This window comes from Beta vulgaris, chromosome 5, assembly GCF_026745355.1.
Source record: "Beta vulgaris subsp. vulgaris cultivar EL10 chromosome 5, EL10.2, whole genome shotgun sequence".
NCBI classification, from domain to species: domain Eukaryota; kingdom Viridiplantae; phylum Streptophyta; class Magnoliopsida; order Caryophyllales; family Amaranthaceae; genus Beta; species Beta vulgaris.
In genome coordinates, this window is record NC_079206.1 from 48,114,033 (window position 1) to 48,126,886 (window position 12,854).

The 12,854-nt window shown below is 36.0% G+C and overlaps 1 long non-coding RNA gene across 3 annotated transcripts; it reads left to right on the forward strand.

The window, feature by feature from the left end:
* The first annotated feature begins 1,774 nt into the window (after positions 1 to 1,774).
* Positions 1,775 to 10,715, forward strand: LOC104893843 (uncharacterized). Of its 3 annotated transcripts, XR_007274246.2 has the most exons (6): positions 1,775 to 2,113; positions 2,201 to 2,281; positions 3,039 to 3,153; positions 6,641 to 6,763; positions 10,257 to 10,380; positions 10,509 to 10,715. It is a non-coding gene; the product is annotated as an uncharacterized LOC104893843 (long non-coding RNA). The 3 variants fall into 3 exon arrangements; XR_007274244.2 differs by having other exon boundaries at positions 10,257 to 10,715; XR_007274245.2 differs by lacking the exon at positions 10,257 to 10,380.
* The last annotated feature ends 2,139 nt before the right edge of the window (positions 10,716 to 12,854 follow it).

Below are 12,854 nucleotides of genomic sequence, written 5' to 3' on the forward strand. Positions count from 1 at the left end.
GCACGCGGTTAAAATATCATGCTCACATCCTTGTTTCTATGTACATCAACTTTTATAAACAGGGTGCTGCAATGGAGTATACTCTATATCATGCGGGAATAGATTGTAGATTCACTTTAAAGACACTCCAAAGGCACACGCAAAAGCTCCAAGTTACCAACAAGTTTTGAATCAAAGTTGTTAACGTAACTATTAGAATTGCACTTGAAATAAACTTATTTATGTATTTTCTTTTGCAAATGAAAGTTATTTTTTAAAAAAATCGTGTTTGCACATCGTTATTAATTGATTTTCCTAATGCACTTAATAAACCTTTTGTATGTACCACCTTTCGGGAATACGCGCCAAACAAATATTTTACTACTCAATAGTAGCAAACTACAAATACCACAATTATACCATTTTGTAAAAGAATTTGTAAAAATTCAAAAAATCATAAAAGACGAGAGAGAAGGAAGGAAAGGAAAAGGAAAAGAGAGGCGGATAATGTTCCATTTGACGTTATAAACAAAAATATAACAATCAAGAAAGAGGGGAGGACAAAGAGAGAGGAGCATTTCAAAGATCTTCTATAGTCGCAAAAACACATATCAGAAGAAGGATAAAGATCGAGAAACAGACATATAGGAAGAAGGATAAAGATCATGAGGTAGGAACGTAGGTTTGGGACTCTAATAGTTTATGTATGCATCACACACGCACGCACCGGCACGCACTCGCACGTGCGTGCGCGCACACGCACACACACCCACACACCCACACACATCGCTAACAATATCTAATATAGTATAAAGCATCAAATACCTTCTGTTTTAGAGAAAAAGCATCAAATATCTTAACATATAGTTTGACATTCAATATACTGATTATATTTAACTTAATTCGAATATCACAAATACAACATTTTTGGATCATTGTTGCCTATGAACAATGTGAAGTGCTTTTCAAAATGTCAGCAAGCATGTTAGCAATTTATCGACTACTGTAAGCATTCGTGCACTTAACACATTTTCTTACTTTGCACACATACTCATAGTTGATTTAAATGTACATTGATATAATTCCTTTACTATTTGCATCCTCTTGCTAGGCCTTTACCAACATCTTTTGTGAACTAATGACAACAAGTTACTTGATCCAAATCACAACAACTGCATCAATTTTCAGAAATAGGATGTTATCGTGGGGAGCCTACTATCTACAGGAATAGATTATAGCTCCATTTCAAAAATATTTCAAAGGCACGCGAGAAACCTACAAGTTAACAACAAGTTCTAAATCAAAATTGTTACCTTAGCTATTGGAATTGCACTTCAAATAAACTTGATTATGTATTCTCTTTTCAAATGAAATTAACGAGTAAATAAATCGTGTTTGCACACCGTATTTCATTGGTTTGCCTGATGCAACTAAGACAATATGTGTACTCAGCGTCTGTTTGGAATACGTGCTAAATAGATATTTTACCACTTAAGGTTTACGAACTTCAAATATCACAATTATACTATTTTGGGGCACCGTGCGCTTAGGCGCGCGGAGCAACAACTACTACCTATTAAAAAGTGGGAAGTTGTGTTACTGTACTTAGTAATAGTGGAATTACAATCCTGCCCTCCCAACTTGCTAAAATTACTTGGCTGCCATTAATCACGCCTCGTGTCTTAAGCCAGATCTTCACCTTCATCACCGGCAAGTTTCCACATCTTCATCTCCTTCATTATCTCCATCTTCATTGCCTCCTGTCGTCCTCACTGTCTCTCCTCTCTCCTCTCTCCTCTCTCCTCTCTTCTCTCTCTCTCTCTTCTTCTTCATTCCCACTTTTCAAATTCCATCCCTTTTTTTCCCGTCGAATTCCTCCGTTTTAGGGTTCCGTCTACTTACACAAATCAAACCCAATCTAGGGTTTTTGCGACAATGGCGAGAGTGAAGAAAGAGGCAGGTAGCAGAAGCAATAATACTAACACACGAGTTAGAGAATTGAGGAGTAGCAAAATTGAAGCTAATTCAACTTCTAATCAGCAGCAACATGTTGATGAAGTTGAACAAGAAAATGAAGTTGTAGTAAGGAGAAATCTGCGTTCTAGATATCTCGCCGTCAAAAACTTACTTTTTGGTAACTTTTTACTTCGATTTTGTGGTTTGATTGGGAGTTTGTGTTTCATTTGAATTGTAATGCTAAATAGATTATTGTAATTTGTAGGCGATACGCATGATTTGTCGTAGCCGGATTCGCAGAGGTTTAAGTCTATTATTGATGAAGTGGAGAGTTTACATGCGAAAGGTATATACATTGAGTTTAAGTTTTGGGGTTTTTGTTGTAATAATGCTGAAATTTGCTGATAATTATGATGCTTTTCCTTCATTGGTTATTTTGATGATTTTCAATTGCTCGCTATTTAAGTGTTTTAGGGTTTTATTTTAGTTTTGAATTGACAAATTGATAGAGGTCATCAAAGAATATGTGATTTCCTCCTATTTTTACTTCATTTCTCTTCACTTGTGTTGATTCTTACTAATATTTCCCAAATAATATGCGATTTCCCCCCATTTATGAGTTTGCCCTTCAGATTATCCTTATCTCGTGGTAAAATGTCGGCTTTCTTGATCGATTTTCTCGGTCCCCTCTCTGTTTTTTCCTTTTTTTTTACTAGATTTCTTATCTGGTTTCAGCTATTATTTTTGCTCTATATATGTTTTTTTTGCTAGATTTGTTATTTGATTTCAGTTGTTAATTTTATTATTCAGAAAATAACATTTTGCTTATTAACATTAGAAGCTTAGATGATGGAATGTGATCTCACCCATTGTATCCAGCTCAGAGATAGCCTCATATATATGATTCTTACATGATGCAAGAATACAATGGGACGCCATTGGCAGAGCTATGCCCTCATGTTTGTGCAGTTGCTGAGAAAGGGAATTATCTAAGCATATGTGGATTGACCCTTGCTTTGCTTTTATGAAGTTTTTGGCTATGCTATTGCTATGGTGTGAACTGTCATATTTGCTAACTTTCAATTAATCTGCGTACTGTATAGGCTTTTGACGAGGCTATCTCTGAGCTGGATACAATGGGTGAGAACTCATACAAGGACAACCCATTAATTATGCAGCTGCAGCGTGAGCCTGACCTTGTGGATTTCAGATAATGCGGTATATCTATCTATTCCTAATGAGTTTCCTTATGCCTTTTGTAGCTTATGCCTATTAGGAGAAAAAAAAATTGCCATCACTACTCCTCAATCTAGGTTGCACGGAAACGGGTACGGGGACGGGTACGGGGACGGAAAACGGCAAAATCAAAATTGCAAAAAACGGGTACGGCATGGATTCGGCAAAAAAAAAATTTAACTAAATTAAACATTCATACATAAATAGTTCAAAGTTAAAAATAACATAAAACAACAACTAAATTTTATGTCTTAAACTAGATAAAACTTAGATAAGGCAACATCGCAACACATCAATCTTCAAGAAGCAACTCATTTTCTAAATCCAGCTCATCTAGTGAGAGTTCCGCAAACTCTAAAAACCCAACATCCAATGAATCAAATGCATCTCCACCAATATCCCACATCTTAGTGTAAAGCTCCCAATACTCTTCGGAATTCCTTGATAAAAGGCGAAGATTGTTGTGGATGAAAACCAAATCTTGTGCACGACTTGGATTTAGCTTGTTCCTCCTAAGTGAGTGAATGAAGGAATATGTACTCCAATTTCTCTCACTACAAGATGATGAAGTAGGTTGCCCAAGCACTTTAAATGCCAAAGATTGGAGGAGAGGAGTTTGAGCTCCAAAGTTTGCCACCAACTCTTAGGATCCGTAGAATGTCCTTTCAATACAAGTTAAATCCTCAAAAGGTCCACTCTTCATAGGGAATAGTGCATATTCATCCATTACTTTACCAACATCATCACTAAGTGCAAATAATCTACGAAAGCACTTCATTCTTTCTCGAGATACTTCACCATCTCTATGAGGAGCAACTCTAGATGGAGCTCCAAGTAGCCATTCATCACTATAGAGCCTTCAATATTTAAAAAAAAGATTATAAATTTGTGTATAAATATAACAAGATAAAAAGAATGCCAAAGAATATATATACCTCGGGTTCAAGGAGTGGGCTAAACAATGGAGAGGAGTGTTGCTTTTTGCCCAACGAGCTACCAAGATTTCATAAACCACATGAAAAAAGGGACTAAACTCCGAATGAGGACGACATTCTTTCTTGTAAATCTCAAGCTTCACTTGTTCAATCATGGAATCCCACATCTCATACACTAAGTGAAGGCATGGTTTATCGGTGTCACAATGCCTAATCATGTCATAGATAGGCCTTGTGAAATCAACAAGTTAAGAAAGTTTGTCCCACCAATCATCATTCACAATCTTCTCCTTCATAAAGTTTGCTTTCCCCATGTCTTCTTCTCTATAAGAAGTCCACTCATCACTTATAACCATGGCTTGAAGACCTCGTTTGATGAGCTTAAATCTCTTAAGCATCACAATAATGGAAGCAAAGCGAGTATCGGCCACGGAAAGCAACTTAAGAGGAGAAAATCTTTGGAACATGGCCAATCTCATGTTGTGGTTCATGATGAAATTTTTAATTTGAATGGCATCTCCATGGATTTCTGTGATCCAACTACATTCTTCATAAGTTTCATGATTGCTATTCACATTCCTTGCCGCACAAATATTCTTCAAAGCAAGATTAAGGGTATGAACAACACATGGTGTCCAATAAATGTGAGGAAACTCACTCTCAATGAGCTCCCCCGCCCCTTTGCAATTTGCTGCATTGTCAGTTATGATTTGCACAACATTTTGATGGCCTACTTCTTGAATGACTTCTTTCATAAGATTAGCAATGAAATACTTATCTTTCACTTCACCAAAACAATTCACAGCTTTAAGAAAGATTGGACCATTGCCAGAAGTAGCCATGAAATTAATGAGAGGTTTTCTTGTTGGATCACTCCATCCATCAGTCACAATTGTTACCCCTTTTTCTCTCCAAGTTGATTTCAATGGTATCATAAGCCTCTCTACATTAGCTTTTTCTTGTACAAGTAATGTAGTTCTAAGCTTGTTGTAACCAGGAGGTTTGTAACCTCCTATATATGGGTGGCAGCAAAAGTGAAGGCCCTCATATAGTGTGGATTCCTAGCAAGATTAAATGGCAACCCTCCTGTGTAAAACATCCTTGCAATTTCTTGATCCAATTGATCCCTAGTTTCAATCCCAAAATCTAGTAATAGGTGATTTTTCAGACTTTCTTTTCTTGAATGTAGAATCGGAGTCCAAATGAGAAAGAGATTCACTAGGCAAAGGAACTTCCCTAGGGCCCGAATCTTGTTTCTTAGTCTCATATTCATCATCAAGTTCTTGCATTTCAAGTTTATCAACACGAGACACTTTCTTACAACATGCAATTCCTTGACCCTTAATTTGAAGCAAATGGGCTCTAACTCTAGAATAACTAGACGTTCGATTTTCATTACAAAAATTACATCTATATTTCCATGTTCCACCAACCGCCCTTGTTTTTCAAGTCTTGTTACAAACCTCCACAATGGAGGCAACCCCTCACTTTGCGTTGATTCCGCACCAGACCCACTACCCGTGCTGCTACCAATATTAGTACTTTGTTGTTGAGATTGGGATGCCATATTTTTCCTAATACACACATTCAACACAACAATTCAACCCAACATTCATGATTCAACAATCAAAACAGAATCAACACAACAACAATTCAACTATCAACACTCAATTAAACTAAATAAACTAACAATCTAACACTAAGTCACCAACTCACCAAAACACCAACTTACTGCCTTACTGCATTTCTTCCCAAAAATAAAGCAAACAAAAAAAGAAAAAAAAAACAGACCCAAACTTTAAGAGTTTAAGTCATAACATGCTAGTAATAAGTCTAATAACTAATAAACACATTCAAAAAAAAAAAAAAAAAACATGCACTGAAGTAGTCAAGTAGAATTCATACAACTCGAAGAGAACAGAGAAGTGAGAGAACTAGAAAAAGCTTACCTAGAACAGAGAATCCGGCGAGTCGAGGTTAGAAGGAGAAGAAAACCGGCGACTTTGCGAGTCGACCTTCGAAGGAGAAGAACTGCGACTCTGCGAGTGCTTCAAAAGAGAAGAAACGAAAGAGAATAAACCGGCGAGAAGACCGGTGAACGGAGCACGGCGAGGCGGCGAGGCGCGGCGAGGCGACGGAGCACGGCGAGGCGGCGAGGCGCGGCGAGGCGGCAAAGCACTTCGCACTTCCCAGTTCAGGTGAGTTGAGAGAGAATTTTGGGAATTTCGAAATTCTAAAACCCTAGAAAATAAAATTGGGCCTCTTAAAGTTCATTAAACCAGTTGGGTACGTGGCTCCCCCTGAAATATGTCCCCAGTCCCGTCCCCAAACTTAACTCAGCCGTCCCCGAAAGATTCCCCCGTACCCAGCCTCAGGATTCGTTCTGGGTACGAATCCCAGGCGAATCCGTACCGTACCCAGGACGTCCCCGTCCCCGGTACGGGATTCGGTACCTGGGAGCCGTACCCATGCTTCATAGTCCTCAATTCCCTTTCAAAAACTCTATACTTATTTTCACAATCTCAACTCTGCAGATTTCAGCCTAAAGTGATTTCACAAACCCGATTTTCACTTCAATTCACCGCCTGAGATTTTCATATTTGACTGTGCAACTATTCATGGGCTCCAGTTATTTGCACATTGATCATCAATTGAAGGTTTGATCTTCATTAAAAAGTTGAGTTTTGTTATTGGTGTATTGAGTTTTGTTACTCCTGTTTTATATATGTGAAATTTTGGTGTTTAATTGGTTTTGTCTGGATTGAGTTCAACTATATGTGGTTTAATTAATGGCTTTTGGGGTTTGATTTTCTGAATTCACCTACCTAGGCTTCAAGTATCTAAATTTGCAGTTTCTGGATAATCAGTTTGGATAATTGGTGGCTGAATTTTCTTATTTCATAAATGCATTGGAATGTTCTTGCCTAAATCCGTGTATACCATATATGTGTGCATGGTTGTGTTCTGGAATTTATTTGTTTAGCTAATTTTGGTGGTTTAGTTGATATTATAGTTATTTATTGGCTGCTTTCTTTCAAATTTTTGTAGGGTAATTTGTTGCTAATTTTTAGATGGGTTTGGGGTGTGTGTTACTGTTGTAGTTTTTGTTGCGAATTCGATTATTGTTGATGTGTTGTTGTTATTGCGTTTTTAACTATGTGGTTGATGGTTGTTGTTATTGTTGTTATTTGGGGTGGTGGTTGATGTATTCTGGCTGCTACTGTAAATCCATATTGTGCTACCTCTGGTGCTACGATATGTTTTTAATTTGTTACTATACGCAAGCTGCTGCTGCCCCTCTTTCTATTGTACCCTGCTGCTGCTTCACCCCTACTAAATATAAACCCTAAAATTAAACTTGAACACCAAATACACTATAGTGAGGAGTAGTAGTGAGTTGATGCTCTAAAAAGGCTACCATAACTTTCACCAGTAGTCGATTATTGTTGATGTGGATTTTTTCAGCCTACTTTTGTTATGAATGTATATCTTGTTATTAGAGTGGAGATATATTGCTATATTACCCGAGCTCCACTTTTGGTCTCTTATTAATAATTATCTATAATTACCTCCACTCTTATAATATAAATATATAATCATCTATAATCAAGCAATCAAGTATTATATAATCAGTACTATATAATATAGTCCACTTAATTAAAAATTTCCCTTTGCCTTTGGTCTCTTATTAATAATAGTGCTCTGTTATGTGGAAGAATAAGCGAGTATTAATAAGGGTGGAAGAATAAGCGAGTATTAATAAGTGAATGAGTGAAAACAGGTACGTAAAAGTGGGGTTGCCTCCACTTATTATCTTACCAAATAGACCCACCTCACCTCAAGCTAAACGTACGTTGTCAAAATAAGTTGTTATGAAAAGACCCACCTCACATTCCCCTCTACCCTTATATGTTGCCTCCCTGCTACTTCCCCTTGTTGCTACCCCTCATTCCTTGTATGCAGCCCCTTGCTGCTCCCCCTGTTGCCTGTTGTTTACAATTGATGCTGCATTCTACAGCTGTCAGTGCTGCCATGTGGTAGATGATGCCGATGTGCAAGCCCACATAGCAATGTGGCATGGCGCTTATTTGTGGGTTTATATATATGTTTGCGTGATTCAGTATGTATATTGTGTTGTTGAGTTGTTAATATAGTTTATTGGTTTATTAGACTACCAAAATTTTATCCTATTGTATATGATGCCAAAAAATGATTGGAAAGTCATTAAGCTCTTACAAATATGATGTTTGTTTAGCATTCCCTTTGGCCCTATTCCAAAAATGTTGGCAAGGATGACTTTCAATGATATTTAGTGTAACTAACATGTATTATTTGTTGAGTAAGAATTCAATATAGATGTAATATGCTTTCGTTCTTATTTAATGAAAATTTCTTTTATCTTAAAACAACCTTGTCAGTACGTTATCAAGAAAATACCTCGGATCTTTTCACTACAATAAAATTTCCTTTATCTTAATGAAATTTTTCTTTATCTTAAAACAATCTTTCTATAATTTATATTACAACTTGAATCTACAGTAAGGATTATGATTACTAAAATGCTCATATTATAAAATATGAGGGGAGAAAGGGGATAAGGCGGGAGGAATAAATAATTGAAAGAGGAATAAGGGGAAGGGAAAAGATGGTGGAAGATAGGAGAATTTATAAGACAAGTTAATGCAAGAAGCCTTAAAAAAGCAACAATAAAAAGTGAGAAAATGTAAAAAAGGAGATAAATATATAAAGGAATTTGAAGTGAAAAAAGAAAGTTTTGGTATGCTATTTACGTAGGGATGAGCACTTGAAGTTTGGGTGCTAGAATTTCAAATTAATTTGATTTGTAATAGTACAAGATAATCAAAATGTCTTCTCATAGTTGTGAAGCTATACGGTGGGAACCTTTGACTTGAATTTTATATATGCTAATTGCTATGTGTACAATCTAAGTCAAAAGTTTCCACTGTGAAAAGTCGAGCGACATTCAGCTGTCCATTAAATTGATTTTGAATGAGATCTCTATTTTCGTTCATGGAAATAAACCTTATTTAGGTCTGTCATAGAATATGACATTAAGCAGAAATATTGGTCAGAGTGCAAGCAATAACTTACAGATGCACCAAATGATATTAAATTTATCATATCTTTAATTGTGCTATATACAATTTTATGTAAATTTGTATTAGATATGTGTTTACTGTGATTTTCTCTTAACTTAAATGTATGATATTATCTTGATTTTGGAGAAAAAAACACGGTCGTGGTCGCTTTCACGGGAACGATCGCGTTGTCGCGGGAACGACTTGTAACGGAGAAATAGAACGTTTCACGGCCAATGCGGTGTGAATTTTTTAAAAAAATTCACATTAATATGTTCTAACCTTATTTGCTTTGTTTTAGTTTATGAAACATTATTACAACATAATATAATCAAATCTATCATAATATCATGTTTCATTAGTTACGTAATTAAATCGTAAAATATTTTTGGCCAATATTTAAAAAGAACGGATCCAAAAGAGTATGGCTTTAACTGTAGACCAAAAAAGTAGTTCACTTGCAGTTTTTGTCACTTAATGTAACAGCAAAGTAGAAACTAAGTCGATGTAAAAAAAAAAAAAAACTAAGTCACGTACCAAAAAATGAATATATGGCCTGAGTCTATAAACAATTGGTGGGTAGACATTAGATTAGCAGATACGACCCACTGGATTGTTGACTCTTGTTAGGCTGAGCACCAAGTGGAGACTTGGCTAGGAGATTCTATGTTGTGTGCAACTCTAAAATAGTGTGGTAATGTACTATAGTGATCTTGATCATCCCTGATGAATCAACAAGCTAGGATTATAGTTGACCCCAAATTATGGACAATCATCACCAACATTGGACAGACCTTGTCTAAGAATATAGACCTATATTTAGCATCTCAAGTGGACTGATCTCGTGTCGTTAAACCTGCGTTAAATAGATGAGATCCTAAGGCAGATTAGTATATGCGTTTGAATGCGTTCATTTCATGCAATCTTGTAGTGTATAAATTTTGACCTACAAAACTATAGTGTTTAGGTTGCTTGCATATCCTTATACGCATTTGTTTTTTAAGAGGGGCATATTTTTTTAGTTTCATAGTGCTAATTTTTGTATTTTCAGTTTTCCATTTTCAGAAAGTTAGCTTAAAGCGGATGTTCATTTCTGTAACTCTTGAGATGTAGCCTTATGTTTCCCTCATTTTGTGCTTTTGGCTGAGGAATACAATGTAGACCTCTTTCTCGAGGTTATATGACTAGCTGTTGTTCAATCTTTATTTCTTCATTACTATATTCCTTCCTATTAACATTGTTGTACATCTGTATTATTCTATCCAGCCAATCTTATGAAACTTGATTAAACTTTGTGCTGCAGATCACCGTGAGAGACAAAAGCAAAGAACAAAACCAATTAGTCATAATAACTTGCCATGCATAAAAGTAAAGTCAGAACTCAAAAATCTTTTTATTACTTGTAGTTATGTTATAGTAGTAGGTATTAATCCAAATCATCATCATAATGTACTTCTGCTCAATCACGGTTTAGTTCTTCTAGGCTTGTAGTATGGTTTGATTTTTCTAAGCACTTGTTGAAGATATTGATCTTCATAATGAAGATAAAAGTCCTTAAGTCCTTCTGCCAGCTCAGCTCAACAGTTTGTTACATATAGTTAGTTAAGAACTGGTAACCTGTTGATTACCTGTTTTGTTCAGGTTATGTAACAGAATACTTTTCTGTTATTTTGTAATGAGTTCAGCATTATATAAAGCTGATTTCTCATCATTTTCAGATGATGTAATAATTCTTCTACTGAATAAAAACTCTCTCTCTCTTCCTCTCTATTTTTCTTTCTCTCTACTATTCTTCAATGGTGATCAGATTGTAAATTTCAACATGGTATCAGAGCTGCGTAAGTTCTTGATGTAATTGATTGTTTCGATTTGAGCTAGATGTTTTCTGCTGAAATTTTCTTGATTCTGCGAATTTGAGGTTTGATCTATACCTCATTTCATTGCTGCATTTTTTTTTTGATAATCTCTTGATTGATTCTCGTAGTTGAATTTCTTCTTTGATTCTTATAATTCTGAGAATTGTTGTTATTACACAAGTTGTGATATGAGAAATTTCTTTTGCTGATTGATTCTAAAATTTCATTCTCTGTGATTCTAATATTCTTGATCAAATTTTAATTGATCTTTCTTCCTTCTAAAATCTTCTCAAAATGCCTGAAAATTCTGAAATTCCTACTTCCACAATTCCGCTTACTCAAAATCCTTCAAGTGTATATTTTCTTCATCCTTCAGAAAATCCAGCTAATTCTCTTGTATCTGTGAAATTTAGTGGAGAGAATTTCACTGAATGGAAAAGAGGGATTACAATTGCTTTAGCCTGTAAGAATAAATTGCCATTCATAGATGGAACACTTCCTAAACCATCACCTTCTGATCCTGTTTTTCCTGCCTGGGAAAGATGCAATGCAATGGTCACTTCGTATATTTTGCATTCTCTTGATACTAATATAGCTAGAAGTGTGATTTATTTTACATCTGCAAGAGAGATTTGGCAAGATCTTGAGGATAGATATTCTCAAAATTCTGGAGCACAATTATACTCGATTCAGCAGAATCTTCATGAATTGACACAAGCATCTAGTCCAGTAGCTGAGTTTTTCACTCAAATTAAAGCTCTATGGGACCAGCTAAATGGCATTAAACCTGTTCCTGTATGTACTTGCAGTGGTTGTACATGTAATCTTACCAAACGAATTCTAGAACAACAGCAAGAAGAGAGATTAATACAATTGTTGATGAAGTTGAACAAGCAATATGCAAATGTAAGATCTAACATCCTCATGATGCAGCCATTACCTAATGTCTCTTTGGCATATAGGTTACTGATTCAAGAAGAGCAACAAAGAAATGTTGCTACAGTTGGAAATTCTCCTCCTATGGCCTTTGCAGCTGAAGATACAAAGAGATATACATCCTATCAATCTAATCCTTCTGTTGGTAGAGGTTCTGGTTCTTGGAACAGACCTTATCAATCTTATTCTACTGCTGGTAGAGGTTCTTGGCCTAGAAAAACTTTCTATTGTGAACATTGCAAGATGACTGGTCATTCAATTGAAAGGTGCTTTAAACTCCATGGTCCTCCATCTGGTTACAAGGGAGGAAAAGGCAAAAGAATTGCAGCTATTGTCTATGGTGATGATGATGAAGGACAGTCAGATTATGATGCTGAACCAGCTCATCTTACTACTGAGCAATACCAGAAGTTTCTGGAGCATATGCAAGCACAGGACTCTACTAAGCAGCAACAATCTGTTCCATCTAATTCTATGAATGCACAGAATCTTGTGCATTCAACTCATACTTCAGCTTATGTGGCAGGTACATGCTTATTGTCTTGTTTTAATGCTAAGTGGATCATTGACAGTGGTGCCACTGATCATATCTGTTCCAACTTAGACTTATTTGATTCATATGCCAAGTTCACTAAACCCAACAATTCTATTACTATTGCTAATGGCAAGCAAGCTGTGGTTGAACACATTGGAAATGTTAAGTTCCAAAATGGTGTGGTTCTTCAAAATGTGCTTCATGTTCCAGGGTTTACTTTCAATCTTATCAGCACTCACAAACTATGCAAAGATCTTGATTGTGATGTTGTTTTCACACATGATGCATGTTTACTCCAGGGTCATTCACAGACCAATACCCT